Source organism: Pinus tabuliformis, chromosome 1_2, assembly GCF_031772625.1.
Source record: "Pinus tabuliformis cultivar Carrire ecotype Pingquan chromosome 1_2, CPIR1, whole genome shotgun sequence".
NCBI lineage: Eukaryota > Viridiplantae > Streptophyta > Pinopsida > Pinales > Pinaceae > Pinus > Pinus tabuliformis.
Window position 1 is genome coordinate 289,278,388 of NC_142298.1, and position 20,598 is coordinate 289,298,985.

Sequence of the window (20,598 nt, forward strand, 5' to 3'; positions counted from 1 at the left end):
CAGAGAATTTCATTCTCTTCGAGCTCTATACATATTATACTCGTCTAGACATATGATACTCGCATCTCTACGTTTCACTTCTTTACTCTCTTCTCTACCGAGATAAAGATCTAGATCTAGTATAACTTAGCCATTCCAATAGCCAATAGTCTTTGGTCCTATTTAGTACCCTTCTAATAGTCCCCTTGGCATAGTAGGTAGATATTGATTCCTTGTCCATGCATGAAGTTCCATAGCAAGATATTAGACCCACTTCACCATTGACCTTAGCATATGGAAGGAAGGAGGTGTAGATGCCAGTCATAAGGCTAGGAGGTGCCCTTCTAGATAAGCCCATAGCCGATTATAGAGGAATCCCCTGTTTCATCGCAGATTGATGCTTAATATTGAATTTTCCAGAATGTTCCTTGCTCTCGACACGACACTGGTGAATAAGAAGCGGGGGGGGCTTGACAAAGCACCCAACCCCTACTTTAGCCCATTGATCGGTGAGGCATCCAACCCTTCACCTTCTCTCTTTGACCCTGCAGTGCTTAACTACGGTACTCTCTCACTTCGCCTAGCTAGGTTGTTCCTAAACTTGACCTTGCCTAGCCGGGTTGTGAGCCTAACAATTGGTTGGTCGGGGGAAAACCATCAAATACCAGAATTTCTTAGGTAGGGGTTGTGAGCCCTAGCTTTCTATCTTCTTCTGTGTAATTTGAATAGAACACCATCAAATACCAGAATTATCAATTCCCATTCTCCAAAACTTTTAAATGTGTGGAACTGAGACAGAAATCATTCAATCAAACCACTCGAAATGCATCTGAATGCTGATCCATTAACTTAAAGAACTTCTTCCCAAACTCTGCCATTTTTTAAACAAAATTTTGAGCACAACCTTGTCTAGTCCATTTATAGAGAGCGTTAGTTTATGAAATCTTGCCTATAAGCCAAAATAGAGTCAAAATTTTCCATTGAAAGCTCAGAATAACTGAACTAGAATACACAATTCCCATCCACTTGAGCTCAATTTTATCTCGCAAAACTTCATTGGGATCTACCTAAACACATATGCAAACATAGGTGAAAATGCCTTTCAAAAGTCTTTCCCTGTCTACTTTGACGAATCTTCCAATAAAATTGCCCACTTTTTCTAAGAGATCTAGATGGGTAAAGTGAATGGGAAAACTCGGAATCTTACCCATACTAGAGTAGTCATCAGCAACATAGTGAGAGGATTGAAGTTGGGAAACCATGGCTTCACTAGAAGACCAACTCATCCCCAAAACCATGGACCTTGGTCAAGGATTTTTTTCTTATCCTCAAGACATTTGAAGATCACCACAAAAAAACATGGGTCTACATCCACCCAAACCGGCGTTCATGATCCAATCCTATCATAATCGAACAGAAAAACGCTACTTTTTCAATAGAAAATGGGGAATAAAAGTATCACCCAAGAATAATGACCATCGCATCAAGCGCTCAATCATAAGGGAGGAGCAATAATTTGACAATCACACGTCCTTGATTTCTGTTGATTTAACTCTGAACACTCACATAATATTCTCTTGCTTGGCGAATTAAACACCACTGCATGGAATGGACGAGGATTGAGCCGAACCCTGTGTTATCACTGAAAATTCTAATGCCAAAATTTCTCATATATTGTCATCAAACGAGGCAGCGAATCAAGCAGCTATCAGGTGAGGTAGCAATTCAAGCAAGTACAGGAGGTACCACCAAGGGAAAGGATCTCCATAAAGAAATCTCACTTCAAGAAAGGATATGCTTCAAATTTTTTCAGTTTCGCAGCGCGTTGCGAAACCCCTGTAGCAGCCTGTTTCAGCATAAAAAAACTCTGCTTTCTGCGTTTACTAGTAAACTTCCAGGAGGTCTCTAAAGCAACTGAAAGCCTATTTTGGGAAATGGAAAGAGGTTTTTATTCCTAACAGACTGAACTAAAAAAACCTCCTTCAGTTTCCTCAAATCCGTTACGAGCTGAGAGAAATTAATGACCAAAGTTGCGCTACGAAACTGCTGTAGGTGCAGTTTTTCATCTTCTGTTTTACACCTCTTTTTCAAAGACAGATTCTGGGCAGCTGGAGTAGTGTTTTAAAAAACCAAGAGAGGTTTTTGTTAAGCACGGATTGGTTCACAAAAACCTCCTTCAGTTTTTCCAAATACGTTTTCTGTGAGAAATTATGAGCTCTGTCCCAAGACATATTTTTCAGCCAGAACAGCAGTTTCGTAGCAGCTGAAGCTAAACAATCCAATCTCAGTCACTAGTTTTGATCCAGCAAGTGGAATCAATAGAAAAGAATATTTATATAGAGATGCCCCCATCAATTCACCTTTGTGTGTGGAAAGAAAGTTTGAAATTTGTACACGAGATGCATCTCTTGGATAAAGACTATTTCCGGTTCTTTTTGAAATTGGTTGGAGTAAACATTGATTTGATATATTCAAGTTTTATCAATCAGCAAAAGGAGTTTTTGCAATCAAGTAGCAGAGCAGTGAAAATCTCAAGGAAAAGATAAACTGTTTAAACAGTTTCGCAGTTTCGTAGCGCGCTACAAAACTGCGAAACTACTGTAGGTGCTGTTTTTAATACAGGCAAACAGTTCGATGGGATAATCAGAAATTTTCAAAGGAAACACCTAAGTGAAATGTAAGAGATCAAAGGAAGCTACCAGGCCATTCAAATTATGACAGGTGTACCTTTAACAAAGGTGAAATGTTTTGACCTAAGTTTAAAGTTTTTGATTATAAAGTCACTTTATTATCGGTCATTAGGGTTTGGAAGGAGCTGCATACGGGGAGTTTTGGTTGGCACACCTGTCGATCAAAGAAGCCTCCAGCACATCAGGAACATGGTGATGCTCTATATTCTTGGGCTATTAAAGAGCTAAAGACATGCTGCTACATATTCGAATAGATGGTGGAAGACTGGAACCGAAAAAACAGGGTATTTCTCCTAGCATCACTGAACCATTGAATCATTCAGCATCCTAGGCCAGCATGGAACATTGAATACTCATCTCAGTCATCTTAGCCAAACGATAAGGAAACCAGGTGTCAAAGCTGCAAGGAGGAATCATTCTATGAGGAAGATAGAGTTAGAGTTATAGTTAAATTAGGACTCTTTAAACTCCAGTTTAGCACTTATTGTATTTAATGAGTCAGTTCAATAGCAGATAGGGGTCATTAGTGGCAGTCATCGAGCTCCCCTCATGCTGGAGGAGGAAGCTCAAAGTAGTTAAAGTTTATGTTTCTATATATAGATGAAACTTTTATGTAATAGGGGTTGGATATTTGAGAAAACAGAGTTTATTTTGGCTTGTGTAAAAACTTATTTTCAGTAATACAGATGACTGCTTTTCTTCTCAGGATTCACACAGTGTTTCAAATGCTCAAGATATATGTGGTTTTGTTTTATCCTTTATGTTTTACAACTGTATAGATACACAATCACTCAGAATTCACTTTGCTGCTCTGATTTCCTGTGTGTATTTGTAAGTCGAGGTTTCTATGAGAGGTATTTTGAGTGTTTAAACATTACATGCCCTGAATTCTATGAATGAGTAGTTTTATAGTTTGTTGAAATGATGATTAACTCCATGAGCCCAATGGAAGTCTTTGTAATGTCTGTCCAGCCAACATATTTGTTAAATTTACTTTGCAAGAGTTAGCCATCTCATCAATAGTCAAAATCAATAACCTTTTGAGAGAGCCCTCTCAGGCTAAGGAGGCTAAGCCTTAGTCAAAAGTCTGGTTTGAAATAGTTGCACAGAGTCTACCTGATCAGCAGCCCTTCAGTGCTTGATTTTGTGATAACAACCTGGATGAAGCCCACTTCATTCTCATCTAAACACAAAACTATATATACGTCAAAGCTATTACAATAGATTCTGACTGTCAACACCTCGAGGTTTTGTTTATATGTGGCTACCTTTTATGGTTACTATTGAATGTGTGATTGGAAATAGTAATGGCAAATTAGGGCTGCCAAATTTCCTTCGATTCCCTCACTACATCCTAACGCAAATAGTTGTTCAATGCCTTGGTTGTCTTTCAAAACTGGTAGGCAGCGTCTTCTTTGATATTTCTCGATGGTTTTAATTCCACTACAATCACAACTTTCATTTACATAAACTTCGTGTTTTCGCACGAGCGACGATTGTTCCAAGGTGAATTGTCACTTGGATGGTTTCAATGTTGTTGACCCATCATAACTAACTAATGGATATGCCCATTACAATTTTATACCACCCCATTATCAATATCAATTATGTATGGGAACCAATTAAAGCAACTTTTCACATTAATTTTATATGAGCATGAGAACATGTGTTAACAAGCAGCCCATAAAGCCTCATTTTGAATGCCATAGTCACTTAGAAGGAATTCCTCTTGTAGTAGCATCCTCCCTACTAAACTTTGCTAGTGCTAACATTAGAACCACCATTACAACAAGATATCTTTCTAGTGTTGACAACACCATTATAGTAACATACCTCAAGAGAGACAGAAAATTTAAAAAGTATGATAGTAATACGTATCCAGAAGATGGTATTGAAACTAGTAATTGTTCACGAATCCATAAGATTGTAAGTTCATTCTCATTATCATAATCATTGTCATCATCATCACCATCATCCTTGTCATTGTTATTGCCATCATTACATTATCATCATAATCACCATTCATGCCATCATCATCATCATTATGGACATTGTTTGCAATTGTTCATAATTGTAGATGTTGTAAGAAATATCATCAACCCAAAAAATGTGATCAGTGCTAGAAAAGGGTTGTTTAGGACACATTGATATACGTAAGAGAAATAACAACTCTATTTTTGACAGATGATCGATGATGATCATCATCACCACCATTATCATCGTCATTGTCATTTTTATCATCCCCATCATCATCATTAATGTAATTTCTATCGACATTGTTGTAATCATGCATCATCATCATTCATGCCATTATTGTTTTTGATGATGACCTAGATGAAAATGATGATCATGACACCAAAGATAATGCTTATGATTATGACAATGACAACATCTAAAATTGGGAAGATTCGCCAACGTCATTAGCATCGTCATCATCATAATCATTGCCATCATCATTATTGTCATTGTAACCACTATCGTCTTTATCATCATAATCACAATTCATGTCATCGCCATCATCTTCATTTTCATCATTGTCAATATTATTGACATTGTCATCAATTGTTCATAATTGTCAATGCCATAAGGAATATCATCAATGCAGAAAATATGATGAGTGTTGGCAAAGGGATGCAAAAGCGAACATAGAAATGGGGGCAACAATAGAAATAAAATTGGACGAAAAGTGGATACAACATAAGTAGATGCACAACAACATGAAAAACCTGACACAAAAGTGGATGCAAAAGTAGATGCAGTTGTCAATGCAAACTTGGATGCAAACATGAAGGCAAAAGTGGAAGCAAACATGGGTCCAATGGTAGGTGTAAAACTTGGCACAAATTGTGGTGAAACAAATGTGGATGCAACAACGGAAACAAAAGTATATACAAAAATGGATGAAACAAAAGTGGATGCAATAGGGGATGCAAACGTGGAAGCAAATGTGGTTGCAATGATAGGTGCAAGATATGGTGCAACAAAAGTGGATGTAACAATAGACAAAAAATATGCAAAATAAGATGCAAAAATGGATGTAAAAGTGGAAGAAAACATTGATGCAACAGGCAAAACAAAATTGGATGCAAAAAATGGATATAATGTAAGTAGATGCAAAAGTAGATACAAAACGAGATGCAAAACCCAATGCATAAACCTAACATAAAAGTGGATGCAAAAATAGATGCAATATTTGATGCAAAAGAGGATGTGAACATGGATGCAAAATTGGAAGCAAACGTGGATACAACAATGAGTGCAAAACATGGTGCAAATTGTGGCATAACAAAAGTGGATGTAATGATAGATGCAAAAAAAGAATCAAAGTATGATGCAAATGCAAATGTAAAAAGGGATGCAAAAAGTGAAATTTAAAATGGGTGCAACAGTGGATGCAAAATTGTGTGCAAAAGTGGATGCAATAGAAGTCGATGCAAAAGTAGATGCGAAACGAGACACAAAACCCGATGCAAATCCCGATCCAAAATTGGATACAAAAAGGGATGCAAAAATAGATGTAGTAGTTGATGAAAACCTAGACGCAAATGAGGATGCAAACGTGGATGCAAAATTATAATCAAAAGTGGGTGCAAAAGGAGGTGCCAAACTAGGCGCTAATTGTGGCACAAAAATATTAGATGCAATAGTGGGTACAATAATAGATGCAAAAGAGGATGTAAATATGGATTCCAAACAAGAGGGAAAAGTGGATGCAACAAAAGTAGATGCAAAATTTTATGCAAAACTAGACACAAAACACGATGTAAAACTTGGCGCAAAAGGGATGCACAAATGGATGAAAAAATGGATGCAAAAAATGATTTAAAAAAGGATGCAAAAAAGGATGCGAAAGTCGATGCAAAAGTTGATGCAAGTGTAGGTGCAAAAAGTGGATGCAAATGAGGATGCAAAAGTATGTCAAACAAAATTAGGTGCCAAACTTGATGCAAAACCTGGAACAAAACCTGGTGTAAAGGATGACACAAAACTTGGCATAAAATTTGGTGCAAAACGTGGTGCAAAACCTATTGCAATACCTGGTGCTAAACTTGGTGTAAGATTTGGTGCAAAACTTGATGCAAATTTTGTGTCAAGTTTTGCACCATATTTGATAAATGGATGCAAATAGCACCAAAAATGGGCTCTAGATGCAAAAAAAGAAGTAAAAAGGGACGCTAATCGTTGGTTTTGTTGTAGTGCCTATAGAATAACACATATAAGAAATCAACAAATAATTATCTCTTTTAAATAGTGGTTATAGAATATGTGATTCTATGGCCACTATTAATGAAATTAACAAACTAACAAACAATGATTCATACCTTTCAAAATATATGAAAATATGAAAACATTCACCTTATAACAACCCGAAACTAAAATTTATAACTAATTACATCTTATGCAATCAATAACCAACACACGATTATTCAACTAGTTAACATAGAATTTCAAAAAACATGAGCATAGACGACTTACTTGTAGCGACGATATTCCTTACTTGTGACTTCAGAGTTGAACACTATTTGAATGATACTAACTGCAACAAAGTTTTGGGAATGATTCCCTCTCTCATACCATATGTAACAAACCAAAACTAAAATTTACTACTAATTACATCAATTTATACAATTAATAATCAACGCACAATTCTTCAACTAATTAACATAGAATTTCGAAAAACATGACCATAAACGACTTACATGTAGCGATGATATTCCTTACGTGTGACTTCGAAGTTGAACGTTATTTGAATCCCGATAACCGCATTAAAGTTTTGGGAAGAATTCTCCACCCAACTGTAGGCTTAGCTGCACATAATATTTTTACAACTGGCCACCCCCGAGCCCTCAATCAACATACTGCTGCTAGAAAATCCTTTGTCTCACAACACTTTTCGCCCAGGAGAATGGATTAAGGAATGGATGAAACTCATCTTCATCATCATCCATTAAATTAACCAAAAAAAAGAAAGGGGTCCGCATACACACATTCCATGTGTCAACATGCAACTTTTATTTCTTTATTTTAAGTTTTAGTTAATTTAATATCTCCCTTAATTTAATGCTTTTTTATTTTATTCCTATTCACTTTTTATTAACTTTACTTATTCTTACATTTTTTATAGTGTACTTCTATATATAGTTTTTTTTAGGGGTGGTTCACTGACAATGGGTAGCCGCTACATCCACGGAAAATCTGGGCAGATCAACCTTGAAGGAAATCTTTTAAAGCCCGTCATCCAAACTAGCAGGGCCTAATCCCAAGGGCATCGAGGAGAATTGACCCTGTGACCAACCTTGTGACCTCCTCCTGATCGGCGAGGTACTTAACAACTGGGACTCGATGAGTTGAGGTAACCTTTGGGGCTTACTTTTATATATAGTTATTGAGAACTCTAGTTTATTATTTATTATTTTATTTATTTATTATTATTATATTCTCTTCATTATTTATTATCTATTTACTATTATTTTTTTCTTTATTATTTACTATCTATTTATTTATATTATCTTTTCTTTATTATTTTTTCTTTATTTACTTATATTTTAATATTATATTATATTATATTATTTATTATTATTATTTTTATCATTACTATGGGCATAACAGACCTTAACATTACTCATTTGGATGCAGTAACACTATGTAGATCATAATTAATTATCACTTAACACCAAAAGATTTAATCACAACTTGTTTCTCATCCTACTATAATTTCTCCATGAGTTCAATAATATGTTTTTCATGTTGTTTTGTGAGGGCTTTTTTTTGTAGCCTTAGTTGTTTATTCTCTTCTTGTAATTCATGAACTTTATTTTTGAGGTAGGTAACAAAAACTAATGTTAATTATTTTGGCCATACTGCGAGTAATTTGGGTGAAATATGAATCTTTGGACTCTTCCTTTATGTCATTTGGCATATCCAACTAAGACTCAAAGCTAGGGTTTTCAGGTATTGAATTTTGACGAGTCAGGGAAGCAAGGGTTTTTGAAGATTTTTTGTGAAAACCCTCATCCATTTCTTCAACCTTTGACATGGTTTTTTATCCCACCATTTTCTGAAGGTTTCACAAACTTATTGCTATAAAAAAAATCCCAACAACCCCCCAATTGGGTCAATCAAAATTGTACGAAAATATGAATTAATAAATAATGTAATAAACTCCTATAAGGATTCTTAAAATCACTTTGGTATAATTTAGAATTTCATGCAAGACTCTTATGTAAATAGTAAGCGATATTCAACTTGTAACCTAAAAAAACCATGAGGAATTGAAAATGGTAATAGAAAACAAAGACGTAGTGGCCTTCCCATGTAATATATCATCTAACAATCAAAACTAGGTCACGTCATTTTCTCTTTAGCAGGGTTATGGACATGTATTTCACATTGTAAGATGCTTCCTTAGTAATGAGGAGATTCTCCCAATTTTTTTTTTTTTAAATATAAATTTCTTAGACCATCTTTTGCCTTCTACAGGAATCCACGTATATTTCACAATGAAGGCTTTGATCATAGGAATTTACACATCTCACACTCACATGACCTTGTCATTGTAGGTCTATGCAAATGCTTTAGCCACTTCGACATTATTCCCTTGAAAGCTTGAATAAATTCCCACTATTTTTCTTGTTTGAAAAGGACCAAATATTCCTCATAGGTACCTACCATTTCACAACCAAGGGGTTCAATTATTATAACTATATCCATTTAAAATGTACCAAGATTATTAATATGAGGATAATATAGTGTTCGATTGAGTCTTTCACGATAGAGCAAAAAAGCATTAGGCTAAGGTTTTGACAAAATGGAATTCAACAAAACAACATACCATATACCTTTGCAAAATGATCAAAGCAGGGTTTAGAATGGAGTGAAAAAATAGTGGCATATCATTCTCTTAGGTTTTGGGTAGGAACCTATTTGAAATGACAACAAGGGTTGGGTACCAATAGTACAAGGTTGAAGTAATGGTGGTTATGAAACATAATCAAACGAATCAAACCTTGGGATTGTTCATAGTAACCTTAATTCACATGTTGGGTGAGGAATATGCCACTAAAATTGACATGGCCACATAATCGTCGAGACTGATCAAACATTGATTACCAACCTTATCAGTTATTGAACTTTCGTTTCATGACATGACTGTGCATTATTAGATTGTATGACATAGGAATGTAACCACCCTGCTCCCACATTTACCCAACTTAATCGGTTTGTTGGGATAAACATGTGACGAGAGGCTACTATGATGTGATTCAACTCCCCATGTACAGTTAAGGAACTGGAACTAACAAAACAAAACCATGCTAACCTTCACACATGCTACATAATCTTCAGGAGCCAACCCACTCTTCTAGGTGACCAACCCTTAAGATAACTTGACATTTCATAGATCTCGACCCTCAACTGCTCCCATGAATAGCCATGCATGCAACTAAGGCCTTCCAATCACTTCCACATCAAGGCTTGCTAGCGAGTATGGACTTTTTCAGCTAGTTCTGAGCTACTGACCCCGAATTTTGTGCCACGTTTTCAAGGCCTGGGCTCAGGCCACTGCCCATAACTTCATGAAACTTTTAGAGATGATAAATAAAAATACAATAAGGTTACTAATGCAATCATTGGTACAATTAATTGATCTGACCCCTACTAGCCATAATAGGAATTTCATCAAACATGTCACAAATATGTAATCTACAGGTGATAATAACAGATCGAAGCATATGTGTCTCATACTTATTTGATATTCATAAGGAAGAAATAATGCCTTATCACAATAGATGCATTATCATCTATTAGGTCATATATTCATTGTTCATTTATGTGCTAATCAAAACATGATGACAACCATACATCAAGATTGTCATAAAACAGATTCCTCTTATCCAACATATATTCAACAGAAATAACAAAGATATAACAGACATAAAGGCCACATATGAAAAAGTATATTTACCCATCAAATGCAAGAGAAAAGGACCTCTTATTAATATATGTAAAATTCAACTAGGTCTGGGACTTCCACGTACCACCTAACCATAGATTGGTTGAACCAAATATTTCTTTTAGCCAGTCATACCTGTGCCATATTCCAAGCATGAATGTGGGATCCCATGGAACAAAACAAACAAAACCAAACCAAGGATTCTAGAGGCCAAAGCTCCTCAACCCTCAACCAGTGATTCCACCTCATGGTCAGAAATCTCTACCCGTCATCAAATCATTCTCTACCCAAGTTATCCAAGGCTCCAGAGCGTTTGTTCCAACTAGGGCTTCGAGGAATAGTAACTCAACCCGTAGTTGTTTTCAGGATTCCAGAGTGTTTGGCTAATGAAGGCTTCTAGGACTAGTAACTCAACCCACCAAGGGCTTCTAGAGTGTTTTTCAAACCAAGGATTCTAGGACTAGTAACTCAACCCAAGTTATTACACGGTTTCTAAAGTGTTTATCCAACCAAGCCTTCCAGGAACTAGTAACTCAAGTGACTTCCATAAGGAACGTGAGAATCAATAGGAAAACAAAAGGAAAGACACCCACAACACCATGGTTATCCATGAAATGGAAAGGATAGGCAAATCCACCATCAATCCAAGCAATCCTCCTTGCCAATGACATATCATAACCAAGAAACCGCATGCATGTCCCATGCATTCCAAAACTAACAAGGAAATCATACATGCAACTTGGTACCTGCAAGTAAAACCTGTTGTAATTGTCTCTCCCAATGTCATTTTGCGATTTCCTGCTCTTCCTTTGCCTTCTTTTTCCAAATCACAAGTATGCTACACTCCTCCAAGAGTGCTCCAAAAAAAATCTATATGTCCAAGAGTATGAGAGAGAGAGAGTAGAATAGAGAGCTCTAAGCTAAAATTGACAAAAGTCTATCAACTAATCCTCGGAAGCCTTTTTTATTAATGACGCCTCTAATTCCTTCAATTTTCCATTATTTTCCTCCTCACATGCAACATGTGACCTTTCACCTTCCTTTTCTCCCATTATCCATTATTTTCATAAATAAAATGCCAATTAATGCCACTTTGGCTTTCCAAAGCCTTTTCCATTGTCTTTGCCAATTTACATAGCCATTAATTAATCACAAGTGATCCCCATCATTTTGTTTTTTCCCATCATTCAGCTTGGAATACGTGCCCATGACCATGGTTATTATTTTTCCTTTATTAACTTTATTACATGGATTTTTGACCATGGCTATTACAAGGAATTAGTGTGAATAAAATATTAAAATTCCATCAACCCATATTAAAATAGTATAAGCCATTAATCACATAGGTTTGAATTTCATATGTTCAATTGATCCGAAAATACCATATGTCATATAAATTGTAAAAGTCATTTAATAAGGGATCAATCCCTAATGGTGTTGGAACTATGAAATAGTGGTGTCCATATAATATAAGGTAATGAAAGAAAAAATTGTTTCGATCTTTCAAGAAAATATAAGGACAATCCCTAACCCATATATAATTTATAATAACATTAAAGTTCATCAATTTATTAAAGATAATCATCATGAAATTAAACCATGGAGCTAATGTAAAGAAACGTTTTATGAGGTTCCATCCTAGGGTCCTCCAACAAAACTAAATTTCTCTAATTTTAAATACATTAAAATGATAAATAACTTATTTCTAACTAAACATTTAATCAATGATAATTTACCATTTAAAAAATATTTACCACAATTAAATAGTAAGCATTTCATTTCAATCACTTACATGAGTAATCTATAAACAGATGAATACCTGTTCCGGTAGCCTGGTTGAGATGCCCCTGATCTCTTGATCCTGCTGGGATGCTCCTCTTGACTATCGACTGGATTTACCTCCCAACCAACTAGGAAGTATTTCCTAGCCTAGGAAACCTCCACAAGTTCCCTAACCCTCCGAGCCCAAGTCCAACCAGATGTAGTGTGTCCAAGATAAATAATACTCACCTTCTCTGCCTTCTCTCTTCTCCACCTTCCTCTCAAAACAAATCCTCCAAAACTACAACCAAACCAAAACCAAGACCAAGGATCCCCCCTCCTCCCATAATCCTTCCCCTTTTATGCCTCCTTCTCTTCTCCACCTCAACCACCTATCATTAATGTCATAACTACTCCCTCATCCTTACATTGGACTTATCTTCTCCCTAGTAAATTTGAGAGGACATTTTGGGGATGATATATGAATATTTACTTTGGTAATTAATTGGAGAGGACCATGTCTTCTCCCAAGTAAATTTGAGAGGACATTTTGGGGATGAGATATGAATATTTAATTTGGTAATCAATTGGAGAGGACCATCTCTTCTCCCAAGTAAATTTAAGAGGACCATGTCTTCTCCTAAGTAAATTTGAGAGGACATTTTGGGGATGTGGATATTTAAATTGGAATAAATGGAAGGAAACTATATCCTATCAAAATTTAAATTTGAGGAGGTAAGTTCGAAATTGAATAATAACAAAATTTATACTAGTAATAAATTTACAGTTTCACCAATGTAGGTATGTACCAATATTTCTTGATAATTATAAGTAAATATTTTAAGGTAATTTAAACACTAGTAAAATTTTTATGATAAGATTAAGTAGGGCATTACATAAACTCCTCCTTCAGAAAACTTCGTCTCGAAGTTAGAGTGTAAAAGATACAAGGAGTTTGAAGCAGTTTGGCAATAAGGCATAACAAAATAGAGAGAGAGTTATAGTAGTAAAATTTGATAAGTCAGACAATGACATCACGTCCCATCAAGAGTCTCCAACTAATCTATGTCCTCCTATCCTTCCTGACCTACTTCTGTTCCCACCCTATCCATCCTCTGCTTCTATATACGGTGGCATTAGCTATACCAATCTAACCACTGATAAAACCAATATGGCAGAAGCATCGACTATATCGACCTAAATTCCCCAACAGGCAATTGGAAATTGTCATCACATGTCTAGGGGAGCATGTCCACCATTTCCCTCCCACAATTCCAAGTTTCGAGGTAACACGGTGGGAAATACCTCCACACCTCCTCACAACTAGGGTCAATGCCCTAATATGGACCACACTACAGCGCTGGTCGGATACTCGTGATCGGATAATCTAGTCAGGTAGTCTTTCCACCTGTCATTTACATTTTACCCATGTCATAAGAGTGCATATCAAGTGGATACCAAATGTAATAGAACAATGTACATCATACCTTTCCTTATTGGATGTCTCAACCTTCCCCAATGGAAGAGTAGATCTTGGTTATCATATAGTTCTTTCCAATCGGTGGATTAGTTCTCATCCATGCATATATATAACAACAAAATAGATTTAGATACATGATTCTAAATATCATATTATTAAGTCTAGTATCCACGTATCAATTTTGTAGTTCATGCTGGAAATAAATCTTACATTAGATAATCATAATTTCACTAAGTCATTCAAGAGATAAATCATATCCAGTTAAGCCATACATGAAACAACAATAACTATGATAAGTAATTTACTAGATAAATCATAACCAAGTAAGTCATACATTAGGTTGTACATCGAACATTTCAATCATCAATACCTAATCCATCTAATGATTTACATAAGTAGTTTCACCTGTCCAACTAAATGCATCAATATTACATAGCGTTCATAAATAAATAACATGGAACTGCAAAATAAAGCCTTAGCATAGGTAGCTATCTAATTCAAATTGTACATCATAAATGGTCAAAAATGAGGGGTAATTGCGACATATAGTCTTTGCATCCTCTTGGGTAGCAGATATTGGGTTAGACTTGTCCCATTGTATCTTAACTTGGTCCACCAAGTGATGCCTAAACTATCAAACCCTATGTTACGATGTCTTTTATGTTTGACACTTCTTTCAGCCTCTCTAAGTAGTATGGAATTCAGGTCATCATAAATTTGTATTTAACGAATATTTTGCATCGTCCGTATTTCAAGTATTTTATTACCTGCTTCTGTACTTTATCACTTTATTCTTACGATGTTTGTATTCCAAACAGAATTTATGGTCATATCACTGCCCAGGCGCCTAACTATGTGTTTCTTTTAAATTTCAATATTAAACCATTCAAATTGTTTCACCATTTCTTTATCCATGCATGATAGCCTGATGAATAGAGGTCTTGGGGAAATCGGATGCCAATGTTATTGGCAAGACATGTACAGTTGATGACTCTGTAGGCTGGCCTGGTGCCAACAACCTCACTCTTACCTTCAAGTTGAGAGCAAGACCAATTTCTTTATAAGAAAATAAATAATTCGCAAAATGAATCTGAACTAGTAACAGGCCCAATACATAATTATATCACTCATTTACAGTGATGTCCATTATTTGCATATTTATAACCATGAATTAGAACTCAGAATGCCACAATTAGTTGTATATTTTCCATGGATGACAAGATGTGTGAGTTGCCTCATCTGGCCAAAATATTCTTACTTGACAACCACATTATACAAACTAAAGTTGTAAACAAACTAAAACAGTTGCACACACCTACCAGGTGCTCTTCGGGCTGTTACATCAACCAAAAATAGGCAACCAAGTCCAAGCAGAAAACATATGTGCATTTTGTAAAACTTTTAAGTGCTCATACCATTCATGCTAGTACTTTTATGATCCATAGGTTTCAATACACATACTTATATCAGTGTTCTAAGAAATGAAAATATTTGACATTTAAACTGATGCATATTAATCTCTAATCAATGCTCATCAAAATTATAAACCATGATATCCAGAGATGTAAAGACCGGTGCATATTTATCAAACCTATATTCTGTTTACTGATTTATGTTAGTCCTTAAGGTGAGGAGAATATCAGATATTCGAACTCATGCATTTTTAATCTCTTATAGCTTCTCAGTAAGCATAATTAAATTGTGTTAAAGGTCAATGTAATTCAGCCCTAATCATGGTCTCTTGTTTTTAGTTTATGCCCTTGCTTTGTACTCGAAAGAGATCAAAATCTGAGGAGTGGATATTACCGAATCTGAAATCGAGAAGGAGAAGAGTGAAATACGACATTCAAAACCAAGAAGGGTTTGTATGAATATTTGGTCACGTTGTTTGTGTTGATAAACACCCCCAATACATTTATAAGAACAATAAACTAGGTACTTATACTACACATTGATATTTTTTTGTCTAATTTCATAATAATAATTGTTAGGATAAACATGAATTAATATTTAGAGCACTTGTATAAAAAAAAATTCATAATCAATCTTGAAAAGAGCGAGTCTTACAAAGAAAAGACGAACCTTTAGTATTTTGAAATTCAATTTCAGTATATACCCTAAGCATGGATCCAAGAAGATCAAGGCCATACTTGAATGGCCTGTTCTAGAAATTAAAGTAGAGTTAAGAAGGTTCATTTGATAAGTAAATACAATCTATGCATTTACCGGTTCATAGACAAAAAAGGGGGAAAAAACGAATTTTATTTGTAAGGCCTCATAGAAACAACATTTCAAAACTACTGACAATATTTAAAAAGTTCAAGTTGGATATGCACCTAAATATTCTTCCCACCTTTACAAAACAAAATATATATTGCTTATATTACTCATCTTCTTCAATGTATATTATTTGTTAATGTTTATGTTATTTGTTAAGTGAAACACTAGTCAGAAATGAAATTAATTATTCTAGCTTTCAATTAATCAAGACATCTGAAATGCTTTTAAACCTACACCTCCATCTCTCATCAACCCTGCGCTTTGATCTATGGCAAAACCTTTATCTAAAAAGAAGGGTGAAGGAAGCCATTGAAATAGAAAAATCATCACACAACATGAATAGAGATGATGGTCTTAAACTAAGTAGTTCATGGAAACCCTTACTAAGAATTAAATAAGATATAATTAATATTAATACTTAAAAATAAACTACATAAATTAACCTACACAATACATTAAAATAAAATGTAACATACACGTATAAAATTAGGTTAAAAACATTAATTAATTAACCTATAAATAACATTAATAATTAACATTAAGATAATCTACATTGAACATTAACAAATAACATAAAATATACTCTACATTAAAATAAACTACACAAATTAACCTACACAATACATTAGAATAAAACGTAACATATATGTATAACTAGATTAAAAACATTAATTAATTAACCTATAAATAACATTGATAATTAACATTAGGATAATCTACTTTAATCATTACCAAATAACATCAAATACCAATCATTTATATAGTTAAGATCAATAACCTATAATTAACATTAATAATTAAAAAAAAAACAATAATTTAAAAATCATTAAACAACACACGTATTATAACATTAAAAAAAAATTAATTAAATTAAATTAAATAAATAAATAAAAATTTAAAAATCATTAAACAACACACATATCATAACATTAAAATATACCAAACCCTTACATCTAGTTCTAATTAATTAAATTAGGAAATTAAAGAGTCTTAATTTAAACATATTAGCAATTAAGCATATTAACAATTAAAACAAATAAACAACCGACATTTATATTCTTATCATTAAACCATCAACTATCAACTATTAATAGCTCCATGCATCCACGCTCTCTCTTCTTAAACTTGCAATTAACAACCCTGATGATGGACTCACCTAGTTAGTCTGAAACGTTGGTTTCAAAACAATAACAGGTTCTTCCATACTTCTCAACTCAATTCAACCAACCTGTATGGAATCACTCTTTAACACCATTAGGTCTCACCATGGAAGAGACATAATGAACATTGCACAAAAATTTGAGAAGATGAGAATCTCAAGAGCAAAACACCTCTCCAACCTCATTTTTCTGAAACACTGTAGGGATGAAAACCTAACTCCAAACTTCGCTATGTGCAACCATCCTCTCAAACGTGGCCGAAACATCTCAATTTTCAATAAGTTAAGTGAAACACTAGTCAGAAATGAAATTAATTATTCAAGCTTTCAATTAATCAAGACATCTGAAATCCTTTTGAACCTACACCTCCATCTCTCATCAACCCTGCACTTTGATCTATGGAAAAACCTTTATCTAAAAAGAAGGGTGAAGGAAGCCATTGAAATAGAAAAATCATCAGACAACATGAACAGAGATGATGGTCTTAAACTAAGTAGTTCATGGAAACCCTTACTAAGAATTAAATAAGATATAATTAATATTAATACCTAAAAATAAACTACATAAATTAACCTACACAATACATTAAAATAAAATGTAACATACATGTATAAACTTAGATTAAAAACATTAATTAATTAACCTATAAATAACATTAATAATTAACATTAAGATAATCTACATTGGACATTAACAAATAACATAAAATATACACTACATTAAAATAAACTACACAAATTAACCTACACAATACATTAGAATAAAATGTAACATATATGTATAAACCTAGATTAAAAACATTAATTAATTAACCTATAAATAACATTAATAATTAACATTAGGATAATCTACATTAATCATTAACAAATAACATCAAATACCAATCATTTATATAGTTAAGATCAATAACCTATAATTAACATTAATAATTAAAAATAAAAAATAAAAATAAATAAACAATAATTTAAAAATCATTAAACAACACACATATTATAACATTAAAATATACCAAACCCTTACATCTAGTTCTGATTAATTAAATTAGGATATTAAACAGTCTTAATTTAACATATTAGCAATTAAACATATTAACAATTAAAACAAATAAACAGTCGACATTTATATTCTTATCATTAAACCATCAACTATCAACTATTAATAGCCCCATGCATCCATGCTCTCTCTTCTTAAACTTGCAATTAACAACCCTGATGATGGACTCACCTAGTTAGTCCGAAATGTCGGTTTCAAAACAATAACAGGTTCTTCCATACTTCTTCTAAATACATACTAGCTAGTATAAAACATGGGTACTAAAAAAAGTCCAATCTTTACTATAAAGACCTCATATAAACGACATTTCAAAACCACTGACAATATTTTGTTGCAAATGCAACTAAATAATATTCCCATACCTATAAATTAAAATATGGATTACTTATGTTACTAGTGTCCTTCACTCAGAATAAATAGATAAACATATATTCGCTAGCTTTTGTATCTTTGTGCTTGAGAAAAGAAACATTAGTAAGACTTCTCCAATAGATATTAGCAGTCATTTCTATCATTATTTGTATAATGCTTGCACAATAAAACTTGAATACTTCCACAGGTAGTACTGCCCAACTAAACCATCAACAAAAATGTTTAAGCTCTCTAAAGGATATTGCATATTACACTAACACATCCTGGAAAGAAAGTACAATTCCAAAACAATTTACAAAAGAGGGTCTTCGTTAAAAATATTCATTGCATTGGTCATTTCGAAATGAGTATAATTTATAAAAGTTCTAAGGAAGGTTCAATAAATTCCTTTGAACACTTATAATGGCTGCAAGGTCAGCCAAAGGTTGGTCAGATCAAAAATAACCATGGAAACAAATGACAACATTCCACATTTGGTTCCTACTCAGATCCAGAATTTGACATTATCTAGTTTACTCCGATGATGAATGATGATCACCAATAGCAAAACTAAATAGTCTATACTTCTAGTTATCCTTTTTGAACATTCTAGAGCTTATAACAATATGTTTTTCTGTTGTGATAATAAAAATTTAAAAAAATACAAATTGTAACGTTGTTTTTCTTTCGGAAATTCAATAAGACTGCAAGCATTTAGCTCAGGAAACAATCTCCCAAAATGCAGTTTAAGTGGGAATCAAATCTACCAACTGATACATTTTAATGTAACATGTACTAGGCATAGCTTGCACACCTATTTTGGCAAGAATCTTGAAATGAACAACTATGGAAGACCACCTAGCTAGTGAAAAGGCCAAGCAACCTTAGTTAAAAGAAGTTGTTCTCAGAGAAAAAATGATTTGAACAAAGGAACTGGATCAAATTTTCATTTCCTCCTCTTGTTTGGCTTTCATGACTTGCCTTGCTTAGTGACTTCCTTTGGTGAGGTGGTTTTAGAAGTTCTTTTGGTAGTAAATATTCATAAGAGGTTTATTAAACATTTCTGACATAGCTGCAGCCTTAACAGATTGCACCAAGTGTCAACATCTAGATGAAGTAACACTGGAAAAAGATATTTAGCTACCCAAAAAGGGAAAACAATATGCCCAATGCAGTAATGCATTAAATGCTGTATAGGTTTGGATATACAATATTGGACTTAAATGGTGTATATCCCCACTTCTATAGCATTTGATGTTCTGTGATGCTTCTTCTATAGTAGTTGGATTAGTATTGAGTCATTCTCGGACATGTAGGCTTGTAGCACATTTTAACAAAAGTGATTCCAAAAGAAAATATAACACTTCTGGTAAAGAAATATATGCTGTCATTCAAAACCTTATATTGGCAGCATTATTTCCTACGTAAATAATTTGTTTTTCCCAGATCATCAAGCACTATGGTATATAAATTCCCAAGAAAAGTTATAACATGGACATGGCAATTGGTTCCCATTATTTCAAATTGTCACTTTTGTTATTCAACATATAATAAGCAATGCAATGTTGTTATGGAAACTTTAAGTAGGGCTGCCATTTAATTATAACTATGCAAACTGAACCATGAGCTTTAATGTAATTGATGAGGCACAACTATAAGCACTTTTGGAGAATATTTTTTGGTGGATGGATTTTTCCTTATGTTAGACAATTGGCTTGAATGTAATAGAAAAGGATTACGTGAATTATGCATATTTTGGAAAAAGGGTTTCGAATCTTACTAACCAATTAAACACTAGAAGCAGTTTTGAAGAATATTTGTTGGTGGATGGATTTTTGTCTAAAGATAAACAATTATGTATTCTCACTAGATCAATGAGAGAGAAATTGATCC